Raw genomic sequence first — 12,654 nt, forward strand, 5'->3', positions numbered from 1 at the left:
TCTGAGCGGCTTCACGCAGATCCTTCTTCAGGCGGGACACAAAGTCTGAGTGGCTGACAACAGTCTCACTGGTGAGAGCATGCTGAAACATGACGTCGACAGGGAGACGAGGGATTCTCCCAAACACTAGGTAGAAGGGTGCAAACCCTGTCGTCTCATGCTCCGTGCAGTTGTAGCAGAAGGTAAGTTGCTGAAGCATTTGTGGCCACTTTGCTTTGGACTGAAGGGGAAGAGACCTGATCATATTTCTCAGGGTCCTGTTAAACCGCTCTGTGACACCATTTCCCATGGGGTGATATGGAGTCGTATGGGATTTCTGCACCCCAGCCATCTCTAGAAGCTCCTTGATCAGCTTGCTCTCAAAATTGGCTCCCTGGTCCGAATGGATATGCCGAGGAAAGCCATAAATGAGAAAGAAGTCATTCCAGAGACGACGAGCAACCTGCTTGGCAGTCTGATTCTTGCACAGGAAGGCGTGTGCCATCTTGGATAAATGATCAGTCACAACTAGAACATCCACAGATTTGTTCCCTTGCTCAGCAGTCCAAAAGTCTATGCAGACCAACTCCATAGGCTCAGAGGTGACAATGTTCTTGAGTGGCGCACGGCTGTGTGGCTCAGGCGTCTTCCCTACTATGCAGTGCTGGCAGGACTGAACATAGTTCACGACATCACGTTCCATGCCACTCCAGAAGAACCGTTGCCTCACCAGAGACAAGGTACGATGCTGGCCTTGGTGACCTGCTGAGTCATGGAGACCTTAGAGGACTTTTTGCTTCAACGAGTCAGGTACTATGAACTGGAAGATCTTCTTGTTCACCTGGGGATCTTTCCTTATCTTGTACAGAATGCCATTCTGTACGGTTAGTCTACTCCAATGCTTTAGCAGCTTAATCACGCTACGTGACTCAACAGCTCTCTCATGTTTGGTAGGTCTCTTGTGTCTCTGTACAAAGTACATGACCCTGCTTATCTTGCCGTCTTGCTCTTGTTGACCGACGAGCTGGCTCTGAGGGAGTGCAGCAGACTGGTCTTCCTTCTGCAGATAACTGAAGGCAGCATCTGTCCCAATCATGTGACTCACACCGCCTGTGGACTGTGCATTGAGGATGGCAGCGATTTCCTCTGATGCTACTAAGCCTCTGGTGTCGGGTGTAACTGCCCCTTGCACTGGCTCGTCCGATGCTTCACCACCGTCGTCCACAACAGCCTGACTGTTGTTGGACACTCTGAACACCTCTTGTATGGTTCTGTCAGTCACACCGTTGACCAGGTCCAACAGTGAGGCATAAGGCTCGGTGACAAGGCGATGACCCACACACAGCTGGACAAAGGGGTCACGGCTCAAGGCGTCGGCCACGATGTTCTTTGGGCCGGGAATGTACTTCAAGTCAAAGTGGTAAGCAGCGAGCTTCGCCACCCACCGCTGTTGACACGCGTCAAGTTTGGGTTTGGTCAGAATATATGTCGAGGGGTTATTGTCAGTCCATGTGGTGAAGTGCCTGCCTTTCAACCAGTGGCTGAATTTGTCAGACACTGCCCATTTCAAGGCTAGAAATTCAAGGCGGTGTGCAGGGTAGTTCAGCTGAGAGCGAGAAAGCGTTCTACTCGCAAAGGCGACAGGTCTGGCTACTTTTCCACCAGGCGGCATTTGCGACAGGACAGCTCCAATCCCATCAAAGGATGCGTCGACAGCCAGAATTAACGGGGCATTGAAATCCGGGTGGGCTAGAGTGACACTTGCCATGAGGTCGTGTTTCAGTGTCTCGAACGCATTCTGGCATGCGTCGGACCAGTCAGCAGGAGTCAGTTTCACGGGACCTCCTTTCTTCACAGGTTTTCGACCTCTCTTGCGCTTGCGCTGAGCACAAGGTTCAGCTGTGAGCCTGAACAGCGACTTAGCCTTCGCAGAACATGCCTCAATAAAACTCTGATAGTACATCACCATGCCTAGAAAGGATCTGATTTTACTAGGGCAAGGCGTTTTTCCATCGGACTCCATGAGTTCTGTGACCTGTAGATCGTTTATGGCTCTCACTTTTTCAGGGTCTGTTCGAACCCCATCTTCACTGATGACGTGCCCAAGAAACTTCACAGTCCTTCTGAGGAAGAAGCACTTCTTGGGTGCGAGTTTAAGGTTGTGCTCCTTGAGGCGAGCGAACACCATCTCCAGGCGTCTGAGTGCGACTTCCTCTGTAGGCGCAAATACCATCAGGTCGTCGAGGTAACACAACAGGCTCGTGAAATTCTCGTCACCGAATATGGACATATTCAAGCATATTCTTGCCCTGCTCTCTCAGACAGTCAATCGCGAGGTCAGCTGCTCTGTTTAGTCTCAGCCAGTAGTCATAGGGGTCTTCCTGGCCGTTAGGTAAAGTCGAGTAAAAGTCAGCTAAAGGGACAGCAGAGTACCTAGTACAGCTAAAGTGTTTCCTGAGGAGACTATATATCATGTCGGGCTGAGCATGTACATCAATGTTACTGTTCCTAATGCCAAACTTCACTACATTACGTTAGCTAAAACTCGCTTTGATGGATGAATTGAAAACTTGTCCATTCTTTTAGGTCAGCCTACTTGCAGCGGCAGTATCTGAGTATCTACCTAGGGTGGCAAATATTCACGGCACTGTGCGGGACTGGACTCAAAATCGTCTCTGCGCGGCACTACACTGTAAACGCTGATCAGGATGAGAGTGGCACAAAGCAAGTCTCTTTTTGTTCATTTCAAAGAAAAAATGTGACGGAATAATTTCTGTGTATTATTAAATATTTGCCAATTTCAACCTTTTTAAATGTAAAAATATGAGCTGCTGGGTATTACTTTTTTATTTATATAATATAATACAATATTTTCCCTTCCCCTCAAGGCCCCCCTGTTTGCTCTCTGAGGCCCCATAGTGGGCTGCGGCCCTTGTTGAGAAGTCTGTGTTAGGTGCTGTATCAGGCGATGTGTTAGGCAATGTGTTAGGTGATGTGTAACGGTGTGGATTTCAATTAATAAGTCATTGAGTTCCCTGACTCAACGGATCTTCAGACATTCAGGGTAATCCTTAGTCAACATAGTCAAATGAAGGTCAACTAATGAATCAAATGCGATGTGTTTCCTTATGGTCCTCAGAGCACGCGGGCAGTGGCACCCTGGTCAGGTGTGTCGTTGATTTGACAAAACAGCATAATTACATAATTGACAGTCAAAACAGTTGATGGTAATACTATCTCAAGCATTTTCTGTGTCTATATGGGTTGACCCTGCAACGCTCCACCAAGCTGGCTGGGCTCCTCCGAGGCCCAGGAAACAGGTTTAGGAAGTCGAAACCGGTTAGTCACCGGAGCACAGCAGCAGCCGAGATCTCCTGAGCGTGAAAAGTGATGGCTGATCTAATCTGTGGTCAAATCAGTCAGATTCCGGTCGGGTGAGGCTGCTCAAACCGTCCATCAACCACACTAAATATGCTCCCTTGCATATATTACATACCTTATCACGGAATGGAAAGCCTTTAAATTGAGTGAGCAAAGCTTTGTTTTAATGTGAGACAACCCAGATCCCGCCAACCCGTCCCCCAATAACCCTCCCCTCCACCTCCAACCCTTTCTCAGTCCCCAGTGGGAGTCCCATCAGCGGAGTGAGGATGGATCAGCACGCTTCATCCAACATGAATGCCTTTGTCTGTTGTCAGAGTGCAATAATGAACCACAGCCAAGCCACAGATATACTATAATAGGAGATGCGATCTTCGAGGAGTAATGGGACACCTGGTATCGATGTTGTGTTGGTGTGTGTGCGTGTGTGTGTGTGTCACACACGCACATCTGCCACACCTGCCCTCATTTAACCTCCGTTTAACCTTCATTTAACCTCCACACTGCTTCCTAATTTTTTTGCAGGGTTGTTGCCATGGTTACAAACACACACACGTTGGTGATGCTATCAGGTTCTCCGGATTAAAGTACTTCCCTGAAAACTACCTGGCATGGGCCCTTTCAAGCAGATTGATTTTAGCTGTTATCTCGGCTGTTTGGGGCCAAGTAAATACGCAACACGCTCAAGCACAAATTTTGTTTGTTTAACATAAAGAAATATGCGACTGGCCGTTCAGCAAACCCAGACGCATATCAGGTTTCCATCAGAGGTCCTGGCCCGACAACAAAGGGACCGACCCATTGTGTTGGATTTAGGCATGCTTCAGCTCTGAGCCGCGGTGCCATACTCTATGTCCCAATCGCAACCCCTCAGCCAATTCAACTAAAGGAAGAAGTAGAAGGCTGCAAAATACACCTGCCCAAAACAGCTCCTCTGCCATGAAGAAGGAATAAAAGCATTTGCTTACGAGAGCACACACACAAATACACACACACACACACACACACACACAATCACACACAAACACAGGAGGTGCAGTACACAATGTCTACTATATTTCCCCAAACACGAAGAGAAGGGGCATTTGCAAATTTACGTATGTATACATTTCTAGTTTTTGACATGCATGTACAGATGTACACAGTGCAGATGTTGATTATATATAAAATAAAAATACATATATTATTCAGTGGTCCACTCTTAAACACTGAGGGCCATTTCATTGTTTCACCAAAGATTAAACACGAGGAGGAAGAGATGGTTGCTCACATAACGTACAATTTATGTTCGGTTTGTGTTGCTATTAATGTGATTAGCTTTGTCTTTGGGTGATTTGTGATTTGTTTAATTAAAAATTGGGTTTCAATTTACCCAGATTCAGCTGTTAATTTACAAATTCATCATGTGCGTCATGAAGGGGACTTCGCTGGGGTTAGCATTCTCTTTCTGTTATACCCCTTTTCCACCGGCGGGTAAGCGTTGGACCCAGCACGCCTCAGCCTAGTAATGAGGGTGCGGTATAGCCCAGCTTGGTTCCGGCTTGCGTTTCCACCGCCGACAGTACCCTTATGGTAGGGCGGGGTATAAGCCGTATGGCGATAGCCGCGGCAGCTACGTAAGCATCGTGATCTCATAGCAGCCCCATACAGTGTAGCCTGCAAATAAATCCAAGGAAAAATAAGAACGCGCACATTGAACAAAGAGCAACAATGTAGGACGTCCAAGAAGGACGTCAAACTTTGCGGGACATTTTTTTCAATAAACGAAGCTTTCGCCGTTGTCCAGAAATACCTTGCGGATAATGTGTTACGGAAGTGCGATTCTGTCGACCAATCAACGGACGGCGTGTGTAGCTCAAACATGCGGGCACCCTTTCAGGCGTCTCAGTACCCCAACGGAGGAGACTGCCAGACGAGTACAGCTCAATACGGCTCAGTCCGGAACACGCCCACTTTTGGCGGTGGAAACGCGACCCGTGCCGCACCTTTGCAGACTGAACCGACCCGCACCCTCCGGTGGAAATGCACCATTAGCCTCATCCATTGACTTGCAGAGTTACACTAGCCTAGCTTCCGTTCATATGAGGGGATTAATCAAAGAGAGATAATCATGGAAATAGTGCCAAATCATCAGCATGATTGTAGAAAAACACAATCTTTTTGTGTTGTTACTGGTACTCGTCTCGAATAAGCGGCGGATGGGAACACATTGGAAATGGTTGGAAAGTGATTCAAAGTCTGTCACCCTCACAACATGCTCATTAGCTAGTTCACTACAAGTCGATGGAAGCGGCTATCAGAACACAAATGCTAACCAAGCAGACCCCACAGGCCAACGTACAGATATCTTGGCGTGTACCTATGATATAAAAAATGCTTATCACATTTAGAAGGAGCCATAACAAGGGATATAATCACAGGAACATCAAGGAGATTCGGTTCTAGCTAGTCCCCACACCCATGCATGCGATGACTCTCTCTCACACCTCTACCATTACCATGGTTGTCACGGCAACAACCTAGTTCCGGCTGGCACGGGGTGCTGGGAGGGATGGGACCCTAGAAGGGTTTTGGGGGGCCGGTGTCTGGGGACTGCGCTCAAACAAGCTGCCTACTGTTTCCACATGGGCGCCACACACACACACACACACAAACACACACACACAATAAGGTCTAAATATGGGCCCGGGAACCTGAAATAAACACGTTACTTTGTTATGTGGCGGTTTGTTGGTTTGTGTGTTTGTTTGATCGTGATGTTTTCTCCAAAGCTGCCGTGGAGGAACTTTGTGTGCTAGTTGTGTCGGTCAGTCGCTCAAACTATGGGCGAGAGGATACGGTGTATACAGTATACAGTACCCACACACACACTTATGTGCACACAACCACGCAGCTACGCACAAAACATCATCACACACAGTGACGCACAAAACAAGCACACAGTTATGCAAAAAACAAGCACACATAGTTAAGTACAAAGTTAAGTTTGTGCGTAATCATACAGTTACGCACAAAACAATCACACAGTCATTAACAAAAGAAACACACACAGTGACTCACAAAACAAACAAAAAAAGGTACGCACACAAGGTAGGTAGGCACACAAACGCAACCATTGTGTGTTTGTTACTTCAACTGACACATTTTTTTAATGGGACGCGATCAGAGACACGGAGGGGTGAGGGTTCAGCATGGCCTTAACTGATGTCTGCTCTCTGTCTCAGCCTGTTCTCACTTCTGGCACCTCCATGTTTTGAGGAAAGCAGAACAGAACCTGACATCATGCATGCCGCAAGCACAATAATAATAAACTTGACATTCAGCATTTTGGAACCACTGTAGATCCAGGCTTATCGTGCAAAGGATAATGTATTTTCGTATATTTTAAGGTTGGTCTGTGGTTGGCCCTACCATAGACTTGAAAGACGCCGTTTAACAAAATAACAACACACTGCACTCACCACTGGAGCTGTGGGCTTTTTAAAGAACACAGGTGTCAGGCAATGTGTAACAGCGTGTATTTCAATAAATAATTCATACATATACCAGACACTGCATGACTAAACCGTACAGTATTCAGACATTTAGGGGAATAATTAAAAGAAAACATTTTTTTTTCTATCCAGGTCAAATAAAAGTGAAACCGACAGAATAAATGATTAAATTATGTGACGAAGAGAACTTCCGCGCAAACGAGTTTCCTCCTTGTTGTTGTAGTCTCCCCAACACACACACACACGCACACACACTTTGTTGTTCCCGCAAGTGGGAGGAAGCGCATTAACACATGTTGTGTTTCCCGCTCTCCAAGAAGCAGCACGCGTCAGATGGGTCTGCGGTGTACTCCCGAACACTCCGCGCTTGTTACCCTCCTTCACCAGTCCCGTCCGGCGACTATGTAACTCCGCCACAACGGAACAACCCCCGACCGGACTTCTCGCCACCAGAGTGTATATCTGGTGAGTAAACGGATGTCTTTTTGCGATTCTTTGAAGTGTCAGCACATTTAACTTTAATAGCGGGGCGAGCTCAACGTGTGCAGACTGTCGGTGCTGAAGTGTACACAAATGATACATTTTTTGTTGGATTAGAACAACACAGACGGTGATTTGCATTCGGGCCGTAAGTGCTTTGATAGACAGATGTGTATGTTTGACCTGACAGATGTATATGTATATATAATCTTATAATGTCTAGTTTACAAAACTGATGTCCATAACTTTTCCAGTGTTGTTGTTATTTTCACAATCCTGCAGAAAATGTGGTGAGTGCTGTGTGTGAGGTTGGGAAGTGAGGTTGAAAATGTGTTTTCATAAAGCCACATAGATTAAGACATAAAGAAACGTTAAATGGCTTAGATCAAGTGAAGGGAGCCTAAATAGAGTAAACAATGTAAACATGCACACCATTTAAAAAATGTAAATGGTTGGAAACAAATAAAGTGACGGCTGAATGTGTTACACTTCTAATGGCATGTTATGCCTAGAAACTGAATTGAATCACGCACACACTGAGAGCCAAGTTTTACCGTACTTTACTTCATGGTGTCTCCGTCAAGAATGACCGTTACAACGTTGACGTGCTGACGTCATCAGTACATGACATCCCCCCTTACTTGGATTAAAACTCTAATATTCCCTTCACATAAACATTCAGTTTGGCTACTTGAACACTAACCATATAATGAATCTAATCAACATATTCTCTGTCAGAATAAACCTTTGGTTCTTTTCCAATAAACATTTATGTCCTCTAGCATTGTGCATTAATTTTCATTGAACATACACATGAACATATGCATTACTATAACACATTCACTTCATAACAAAGCTTGTGAATCTCTGGGGCATTTTCACTTCTCGGCGCAGTCGCTCCGTCTGCACTGTAAGAGGTCGGCATGGTGTTGACCCCTGAGCGAGCGTCTCTGGTGTGGACGTCACAACATGTTCTGGTGGCGTGTTTACTGTCTCACTCACTGTCTTTGGTTCACTTCCACCGGGTGGGGGTGTCTGCTGAGCTGGTGTGTACACTTTGACATGTGTGGTGTTTCTGGAGTACTGAGCTCCTGTGGGTGACTCAAGTACCACACAGTTACCGTTCTTACTGACTACCGTGTGAGGTGTCTGGTTAAATGTTGTTGTGAATTTATCTGTCTTGTCCTGTTTCAAAAGCACCTTGTCTCCCACCTGCACTGGGGACAGTCTGGCTCCGCGCCACTCGTCAGCGTACATTTTGGACTTGCCCTTGCGCTCAGCATCAGTGTCTCTGGCCTCGAGGTCACTCCTTGGTGTACTGATGTCTGGCAACTTTCCCCTGAGCTTCCGATTGAACAGGAGTTCAGCGGGGCTCCTGCCCGTGGTGGAGTGGTCGATGGATCTGTAGATGGTGACGTATCGGCGTAGTTCCTTCTGCCAATCCAGTCCCTCTGCCTGTGCGATGCGGATCCGTTTCATGATCCACGCATTTTGCCTCTCGACTTCTCCATTCGCTTGTGCCCACCTAGGCGTGTCGTCTTCTTCGCCGTCTCCCCCAGGAGACGAGACAGAGGATCAGCATGTTGTATTTCCCGGCTATGTGTATAACTTGAAAGTCATAAGGTTGGAGGCGGAGCACCCAACGCTCAATCCGCGCACATGGCTTTGATCTGGGGCTATAGATCACCTCCAGGGCCTTATGATCTGTTACCAGGTCGAACCTCTTGCCATATATGTACGGATGTAGGCGTTCACATGCCTAAACCAGTGCCAGGGCTTCACGCTCCGTTTGGGAATATCTCTTTTCACAGTCTGTCAGGCTCCTGCTCACGTAGCATATAGGCACCATAGCTCCCTGCTGCTCCTGTATCAGAACTGCTCCTATGCCCACTGGCCCTGCATCAGCTATCACTTTTGTGGGGGCATCTTTGTCAAAATATGCCAGCGTGCTCGCCTCGGCTAACTTATTCTTGAGTGACTCGAATGCCACTTTCTGTTCAGGGCCGAAGACAAATGGCACATCTTTCTTGGTCAGTCTCCGAAGCGGCTCTGAGATGGCAGCGAACTGGGGTATGAATCTGCTACTGTACCCAGCCAAACCCAGAAAACTGCGGACCTCTGATGCATTCTCTGGCTCGCGTGCCTCGACCAGTGCTCTCACTCTCTCATTTGTGGGTCCTATTCCCTTTTCTGACAACAGTATGCCCATGAAAACTAATTTGTCCATCTCAAACTGACACTTCTCACCATTTAAGGTTAGGCCGCATTTCTCTAGTTTCTCCAGTACGGCGTGTAGTCGCTTGTTGTGTGTCTCACAGTCGGGTGCATGGACGATGATGTCGTCTGATATGTTGGCCACTCCTTCGATGCCAGCCAGTGCCGTCGCCACTTCGTGTTGGTACTGCTCACTCGCTGATGAGACCCCGAATATGAGTCTTTTGTAGCGGTATGTTCCACTGTGCACGGCGAACGTCGTTATAGCTCTTGACTGTTCTGTGAGCTCCATCTGGTGGTAGCCCCATTTTAGATCAAGCTTACTAAACACAACTGAGCCATTCATATCGTGTAGCAGTTCATCAACTGTCGGGATCGGATATCTTCCTCTGATAATAGCTCTGTTTGCCCTTCTCATGTCTAGGCATAGACAAATGTCAGTGTCTTTTGCTTTTGGAACTACTTCGACTGGGTTTACCCACGGTGTTGGACCCTCAACCTTCTCGATAATGTCCATTCTCAGCAGCTCCTCTATTTTCTTGTCAACTGCCTCTCTCAGGTGGAATGGTATCCGTCTCAGTGGTTGTGCTATGGGTTCCACATTGTCGTCGATGTGCAGCCTGATTTGCTTGGTATTGAGTTTACCCACCCCTGTGAAGAGCTTTGGGTACTTCCCTCTAACCTCTGCCTTTACATCAGTAACCGCTGCTACATCTACACCCACCTTTAGCACACCTAGCTTTGTAGCTGTCTCTCGGCCTAATAGCGGTACTCCCTGACCTGCTATTACTGTAAATTCTGCTTTTGTTTCCCTTTTCCCTATCCTCACTTCACATGTGAATACTCCCTTCACTGGTAGTGGTTCATTTGATGAGTATGTGTATAGTTTTTTATCTGACTTGAATGACTTACACTGTATCTTTTCTTTATTTAATCCTTCCCATGTATTTTCATCTACTATGTTGGTCGTAGCCACTGAGTCAATTAACATCACTAGGTCTACACCTCCCACATTAAATGTTAGTCTGTCAATGCAGCTATTGTCACGTACTACAAATGCAAAATCATTATCCTGCTTTTCTTCCTTTCTTGAGTCTACATATTTCACTGACCCCTTGCTCGCTTTAGATTTGCACATTTTGGCGTAGTGGTCTTTACCATTGCATTTTCTGCAGGTTTGTCCACGTGCTGGGCATTTCTCATCTTTTGCAAAGTGGTCTCCGTGCCCACATCTAAAGCACACTTTCTCTTTCCCTTTTTCCTCTCCATCACGTTTTTGGCTCTTATTCGCCCATTTTCCTTTGGCTATCTGGTTTACAGTCTCAGTGCCTTTAGCCTCCGTGCTACTCACACGCATGGCCGCCATTTGCTGTTCAACACGTTCACATTGTGCAGCGATCTCCAGCGCTCTTGCCAGAGTCAATGCCGAGCCCTCCTCGAGCAACTTTCTCCGCACATATTCCGAAGTGCATCTACTCAGTACAGCATCCCTTAGCTGGTTAGCCATGTCAGGCCCAAAAGTACAGTCTTTGGCTGTCTGAGCAAACGCGTTACAAACTGCTGTACAGTCTCCCCATTGTTCTGTGATATTTGATAGAAAGATTGGCACGCGAACGTGGTATTCACCTGAGGCACAAAGTAGTTGTTCAGAGCATCCACTGCCTTGACATAGTCCTCTGAAGCTCCCATGTCCTCAAGAGTGGAAAAGACATCCTGCACATCTGTCCCAGCGTGATGCAAGAGTAATGCCCTTCTCTGAATTTTAGTGTTATCGCTCACATTTTCCGCCATAATCAATCCTTTGCCGTCTGCGAACACCTCAAACGCTGTCAGCCACCGTGTCCAGTGAGGTCCTAGCGTAGCAGGCTCATTGTAGCACTCAAACTTCGGCACGTTAGAATTATTGTTCTCCATCTCGTAGACGAACTAAACTCACTTCAGATTTAACTAGTACCGAGCTTGGTCATCCTCGTCGCCAATGTTACACTTCTAATGGCATGTTATGCCTAGAAACTGAATTGAATCATGCACACACCGAGAGCCAAGTTTTACTGTACTTTACTTCATGGTGTCTCCGTCAAGAATGACCGTTACAACGTTGACGTGCTGACGTCATCAGTACATGACAGAATGAAAAGCCCAAAGCATTGCTAAAAATGCAAAAATGTAAAAGGAATTGAACTGAAGAATCTGAAAGGTCAAATGTATTGCCCTGCACTGCTGAAAAATCTGAAATGTCAAATGTATTGCAGTAGCCTGGGTATACCCATGCTGCCTAGCGCGGGATTTCATTTTGCGCTGCTAGAGAGCCTGGATACCATGGATCCGATTTTCGCCTGAGATAGGGAACCAATCACAGAACGGGGAGGGACGGCAAGACGATGACGATGTCATTGCGACACACCGAAGCTTGTAGTTTACGGATCCAAAATGGCAGCAGACGCGTTGCCTTTCGATGCAGCCTTAGAAAGTGTTCTAAGTAGTTGAGAACGCAAGTTTATTTTGAAAAAAGAGCAACTTTCAGCGTTAAACTCTTTCATTACCAAGAAGGATGTCTCTGCCCTGCTACCAACAGGCTTTGATTGGCTATGAGCTACGTACAGACTCATATGATTGATGATGACATTTGTAGCACCCAATAAATGGCTCCGGGCAATCTTAAACCACCTCCAAATACGAGAAAATTAATGTTTGGTTCCCAGACCTCATCTCAATGTATATTGAGATGAGTTCTGGCGTTAGCCAGGCTAGTATTGCAGTGCACTGCTGTTGAGTTGTGTTACTGTCCTGTTGCAGCTTACGTTGCATTCGGAAGAAAAGATGTTGAGTCTTCTTTAGCCTTCGGCATATTTATTTAGTAACTGCAGCGGACACATCATTCTCACGGTCACGCTGCTCTTTTCCCGCGTTCTACTACGGCACCTCAGCCGGAACAATAAACTAATGAGGCAGATGCTGCGCCATAGCGCCCCCCGTGGCACAAGCATATACACAGTACATCAGTACATATCAATGTAAAACCACATCACATACAACTGAGGACATATCTTAACAACTGCTAAAAAACCTGGAAGCTGAAATCGAAAACTGACAGAAGCTGAATTGC

At 46.7% G+C, this 12,654-nt stretch overlaps 1 protein-coding gene across 1 annotated transcript in view; it reads left to right on the top strand.

Moving 5' to 3' along the window:
* Positions 1 to 7,110: 7,110 nt before the first annotated feature.
* Positions 7,111 to 12,654, top strand: part of LOC307074533 (uncharacterized protein) — a 20,748-nt gene continuing 15,204 nt past the window's right edge. The window contains exon 1 of the mRNA XM_079734713.1: positions 7,111 to 7,319. The gene's annotated coding sequence lies outside the window, so the exon portion shown is untranslated. The remainder of the gene's footprint in view (positions 7,320 to 12,654) is intronic.

This window comes from Pollachius pollachius (genome assembly GCF_949987615.1).
Source record: "Pollachius pollachius genome assembly, chromosome: 4".
NCBI classification, from domain to species: domain Eukaryota; kingdom Metazoa; phylum Chordata; class Actinopteri; order Gadiformes; family Gadidae; genus Pollachius; species Pollachius pollachius.